This window comes from Melospiza melodia, unplaced genomic scaffold, assembly GCF_035770615.1.
Source record: "Melospiza melodia melodia isolate bMelMel2 unplaced genomic scaffold, bMelMel2.pri scaffold_37, whole genome shotgun sequence".
In the NCBI taxonomy this organism is placed as follows: Eukaryota; Metazoa; Chordata; class Aves; order Passeriformes; family Passerellidae; genus Melospiza; species Melospiza melodia.
Window position 1 is genome coordinate 2,891,567 of NW_026948690.1, and position 6,047 is coordinate 2,897,613.

General features: G+C 49.1%; 1 long non-coding RNA gene across 1 annotated transcript; it reads right to left on the reverse strand.

Annotated features, from left to right (window-relative positions):
- Positions 1-287: 287 nt before the first annotated feature.
- LOC134434508 (uncharacterized) lies at positions 288-5,299 on the reverse strand. Its single transcript, XR_010031867.1, has 4 exons — positions 5,117-5,299; positions 2,632-2,698; positions 1,898-1,946; positions 288-348 (listed from the first exon to the last, which is right to left on the reverse strand). It is a non-coding gene; the product is annotated as an uncharacterized LOC134434508 (long non-coding RNA).
- Positions 5,300-6,047: the final 748 nt, after the last annotated feature.

Below are 6,047 nucleotides of genomic sequence, written 5' to 3' on the forward strand. Positions count from 1 at the left end.
CAAATACAAGAGACAGAGCGAGAATACAACATCAGGAGATAAGAGTACTGGCACTGAGTACAGGGAGTGCAGGGGCACTGGCAGGCCTTTCCCTTGAGATGCTTTTACTTGCCCATAGCATACCAGCAACACAGAAACAAAACTCGGCATAGGAAACCTCTCCTGTTCTGAGCCCCTGTTTCCCAGACAATCCTGCCCAAGCCCTTGGAAACACAGCTGGGATTGCTGACCTCCCGACTGATGGCTGTCATCTCATCTTCAGACAGGCAGGCCTGGCTGACGATGTCGCTCAGGACACCTCCATCCATGTACTCTATAACCAGCAAGAGTTCCTCGCCCAGAAGGTAGCTGAAAGAAGGAAACAAGGGGGTAGAGATGAACATGCATGGCTACGTTGATTTTTTGCTTCCAAGTTTCTTATTTCCAGATGCCTTTGTGACAAGGACAGAATCAAAGGAATAGACATTCCCTCTTGGCTGTGCATTATTCGCAATCTGTGCAGTCTCATAGAGAAAGACACATCTGTGAAAAAGGAGATGTCTTAGATGGGCAGCAAATGAAAAGTGCAGTTTAGAAAGAGCCCAGATATAAAACATGCCAGACATGGTGTTTCTGGAAATAAGCACCTAGTCTTCCTGGCATGCATAGCAATGGCAAAGAGGGGCAACAATCCAAGGGAAATCCACTTTAGGATGGTTCATCTGCACTTAAGAAACTTTAAAAAATCAATCCCACATAAATGTGGAGGCAGTGAACTTTGAGGCTATTGAGTTAGGAAGATACAGCTGATCCAGGTTTTGAATAATTTTGGAGTAATTATCAAACTAGGTGTGCCAGGGAAGACTCATGCAGACAAGATGCACTCTCTTCTCATCCATTGGAGATGAGTAGAGAAATATGAATAAATGAAAATTAACAGCTTTACTTGCTGCCACTGACCAAAGTGGGTTTTTAACCTCTCATGTTTGCTTTATGTAAACACACATCCATGGGATAAGACCATGACCTCTCACCTGTCTAAATAATTCACAACATTGGGACTCCTATACGTCTTCATGATCATTATTTCATTAAAGGTTAGCTCCTTCCTCCTCACTCCTTGAAGATTTATTTTTTTTATTGCCACCTAAAATGACATTGAAAATCAGTAACTTGAGGGGTTGGTGGCACGAGACCACAAGGCACGTGGAGCAAGTGATTTTGCAATGACACAGCTGAGCTGTGCCAAACTGCCTTGTGATTAGGCACTGCAGTAATCAGGAACTGACATTCCAACAGCCCATTTCTCTGCTCCCTTGGGAGCCAGTTACAGGATACGTGGGACGTCAGTGGACATTTTGCCTTGACCACTTGGTAACAACGGTGTCTCAGTTATCACCCACAAACCTCTGACCACACTCTCTGCTGCTTTGTTTGGGACTCAGAAGAAGGAATCCATGCCTTAATACTCTGTGGATAAATCTTGTGATATGGGCAGGGCTTTGGGCTTTCAAGGACGCCTTGCAGATCTCTCCCTACGTGCAGTTCCCAAGTGCAGCACTGCAGGTGGCTAAGGAACTACCAGTAACTTTCAGATGGATTTGCTGGCAGCCAGAAACGAGAATTCAGGACTCTGAAGCTGTAGCCCCAAAGAGCAGTGAGGTGCTCGCAGGCACCACCTTTGTTTTAGCAATGGAGAGCGAGTGAACGCGTCCTTCTCTGAAAGGAACCGCTGCCCTCCGTGCCTTCCTTCCGGCAGCTGAGGAGGACAAAGTCCCAAATGTGTTCTGTGGGCTGGCACCAGTCTGTGCTTCTTGTGCCTTTTCAGCACAGCTCTGCCCAAAGCTCCAGCCACAGCTCACACCAGTGGGGAAAGCCCTTGAGTGCAGCAGAGCCTGCAGGGGCTGGTGACATTTACCTCTCCTCCTGTGGCACTGTCGAGTGCTCTATAAACATCTCCAAAAGTCCTAGAAAAAAAAACAGAAGCAGAGAAAGCAGAAGCTGTTTAGATCTTGCAGTGAAAGCCAGCCCACACAGGAGATCTCTGCTGGAAGTGTCAAAACCTGCAGGATGCAGGAGGGCTCTGCCAGAAGGGAGATGATGCATTTTCCTCTCAAGTGCATGGGCACTGGGCCTGTTCCTGAAGCACTGGGGTCCAATTTCTAAAGGGAGTTTAGTCTTTCCTCTTGGGTTTCACTGTCTAAACAGTGTGGTTCCTATCCTGACCACAGAGTGTTTCCCTCTTCAAACCAGGGGAAAGAATTGTTCCTGGGAACTGTTATCTCACAGCTTTGATAGGGCATAGGTTGCTCTTTCAGGCAAGCAAGTTTCTTCTCTTTTCATTAGTGTGCCAGTATGATTTTGAGACACACAAAAAATGCTAAAGAAATTAACACAGAGCTGTCCCACACTTGAGAGACAAGGAGACCTTCCAGGTTCTGTTCCTTGATGCAGGCAAGACCTCGGTAGCAAGGCATCTCTGACAATGCCTTCTGAGCCCACTCACAAATTCTGAGCAGCATTGAGAGATGGGACAATCTATCCCCAGTGTGTGATCATCTTTGCAGCTGTCCTGACTTCACGCTGGGTAGACATTCCACCCCAAAAACACCTGGCCCACGGTTGTGCAGGAGTAACTGCTGTTGGACTCACCCGCTCCCAATATAATTCAGATGCCTGTATTTCATCAGGGGATTTTCAGTGGTGTTCACCATTCTCCCTGAGGGAAACAAAATGCAAGATGCTGACTTTAAAGCAGAGATCCCAGCTTCCAGGAGATACAAAAGGCAGCCCCAGCGCCTGGAGCTCTGAGCCCTTTGTGGTCGGCTGGGTAACAACAACCACAACCAGGCAGACAGCCCTGCAGCACAGGTGGCCAGCACAGAGACTGATTTGTACAGTTTTTTGAAGAGTTCTCTTGACAGGAAACAAAGCACAGGGACATACAATCCCAGGAGAGGAGGACATCTTCCCCACCTTTCAGCAGTTTGCCAAAGGAATGCCTTCCCATTTGTAAACCAGAGCAGCTCCAGCTGTAACCGATCCTGACGGGGCTTTCAGCATCAGGACCCTGACCTGTTTGTGAGCAGGCTGAGCTCAAAGATGCCCCTCTCCCAGCTAAGGAAGGCTCCAGCCTCTGCAGTCCCTCCAGCCCTCAGGGACAGGGCAGCGACCACAACAAGGCTGGCAAAGCCCCAGCATGAGCACTGACAGGCACTGATGGGAAGAAGCCAGAGTGAGCCTGAGCCCCAGACAAGCTGTTACCCCCATTCAGGACACAACAGGATGGGCTTTGAGATCAGCCACACCGAGGCACAGATCAGTGCCCTTTTTGTCCCAACAGGTGATGGCAGACACAGAATCCACTGGGCTCTGGTCTCAGCCCCACCAGGTCTCTTATCTGAGAGCACAGCACTGGCAGCTGTTACGGGCAAGAAGCAGATTCATTGGGTTGTGCTGCAGAATCACAAAGGGCTTGATGTGTTTTCCTAGAGACTGATCTGAGCAGGGCCTGGGCCAATGGGTAGGATTCTAACAGTCATGGGAAAGAGTGGGAATCAGGTATGGAAAAGTGCCATGGATCTGAGGGATATACCATGGCTGGGCTGGAGGCTCTCTCCTGAGAAATGCCTGCAGTACAGTTTTATCTGATCACGCCACTTGGATGTGTCTCCTGGACACATCTTGAGAAGCATAAAACTAGAAGATTAAATAAAGTTTGTTATCAAAGTCTCTGTTTTTTCTTTGGCGGCACATGGAAAATACCTTGTGCTCTCTATTTGTCCTGTAACCTGATGTTCTTTCAAAGTAGTTCTTATTGACACAAAGATAGCATTCTCTTATTGACAAAAATATAGCATTCTCATGAAAATAAACTGCAGATGTAGTAGTGGTAACAGTAACAGTCATAAAAATGACATCAGTAAAACGTGGGGTAGAAGGGCTCCTTCAAGATGGAGAAAAACACAACAAAAAACCCCCACCAAAAATGAACAACAGAAAAGCAATCCCACCCCAACCCCCCAAAAAAAATCCCCAACCAAAAAGACAAACTCCAAAGTCAGTCCATTTCTGTGAAGTTTTTTTGCTGTGATAACTGGTTGCAAATCAGGAGTCTAAGGAGAATTTAGGAAGCTAAAAATTCTGTTCAGTTTGGCCACTAGCACACAGGACTTGCCTAGATCATTTGCTAGGTCACAGCCTTCTGCTGATCCAAGAACAATCCCTGCTTCAGCCTTTAGCAGAGAGGGAAGCTCAGGCAAACCCAAGCCAGTCCCAGGTGCCCTCAGAGGCAGCAGGAACACCCAGAGCTCTCTCGCTGCCTTGGAGCACAGCACTGCCTCTGGGGAGTCCTAAATGGCCCTGTGACACCGAGCTCAGGAGGAGCATTTGGTACAGCTCTGCTGACACCTGCACACAACACACTGTCCCTCAGAAAAGAAACACCCCAGATGTACCCAGCAGCTCCAGGTACTCCTCCTCAATCTCCTGTTCCCGGGATGTGCCCGAGCCTGAGTTCCCAGGTTTCACAGAAGGGCTTCCTCGAGGTGATGCTGCTGCAGCAGCAGGTTCAGAGCCCATGATGTGCTGGACCTGGAGCATTTCTGGTGGGCACTGTTCCTGTGCCTCACTCCTAACTTGGGGTTCTTCATTGCCACACATTCCCTGCAAGTCTTCGCAGGCTGCCCGGTGAGATGTCAACACTTGCACCTCAAGTCAAACAGAACAAAGCAGTCAGACACTACAGCTTGTCCCTGTCAGCCAGGAGTCATCGACTGTGAGGAAAGGCAAAGAACAGATTGACAGGGGATACAACAGCTTGTTTCAATCCTCCATCTGGGTCACCAAGTTCCACTGTAAAAACACCTCAAGAAAAAAGGAGAGCAGGAACAGGCCAGCAGGAATCAATTTGGATGACTGCTGGCCTAATGGCCACAGGACAAGTTTCACTGTCCAGGGCAGACGTTGAGATTCAGCACACTGGGAAATGTCCTTCAGAGTGACTGTGATACACACACTACAGCAGCATGGCACTCAGAGGCATGGCCCCACTCCCTGCTGCTCTGCACTGGAAAAGCAAGAAGGGCAGAAACCACCAGATTGGTGACTGCAGTGGCTGCATCCCTCTTTCACTCACTTGGTTTTGCAGAGACTGACGGAAGCGATTAAGTTTCTCTCTGATGATTTTCATTTCTTCCTCCAGCTGCTTATGCCTTGCCTTGATCATACTGTGAGCTGTCTGAAGCTCTGCATCCAGCTGTTCCTTCATGTTCTCTAATAAACAAAAGAGAGGACATTTCATGAGTGGAGTGGCTGCCACTCTTTCATTCACCTGGTTTTGATGATCGCCCTTCTGCTGATGGAGATTCTCCTCTTGAATTCTTCCCATGTCTTCCTTGTTCTTTCTCTTCACTGCCATGATGTCACTCTGAGCTTCGGGCAGCTCTGCTTGTGGCTCTGCCTTGATGTTCTGTACACACAAAAGCAGAGCAAGGGACTGAGAGCTGCCATCAGGCTCAGCTTTTTTCCTCTTGCAGCCTCAAAATCACATTTATTCAGCCCCTTCTTTCTGCTTCCCTCCCCACATCTGCCTCCATTGCAAACCTCCTGTCCCAGGGCTGATCTCTGCAGATTGCAAGGCTCTGTGCTTCCATTGCCTGTGGGACTCCTGGCCTCCTCAGTCCCAAGAGCTCTGGTTTATGCCCTTCTCCCTGCCCTTCCCTCTGTGCCCTGGCCAGTCAGGCTCACCTGGCCATTCTCCTGTGGCTCTTCCACCTGCTGCCTGAGCTGCTCTTCCTGCTCTCGGGCAGGGAACAGCTCTCTCTGAGTTTGGCATGGCAGCTCAGATGAGGCAGTGTGCTCCTGCTCTTTCTCTAGAAGCACCTGCACAGAAAGCAAGAGAAGATGGGTTTCAACTTCCCATACGCCCTTTGTGGGCCAAGACTCACATACTGCTGGGCTCACACATTCCCAAAGCACTGTGCTGCTGCTCTCCTGGGTCGTTCTCTGCCCGAGGGGAGGCACAGATTCCAAAGTGACCCTGATTCTACAATTAGGGGCCATTGGGG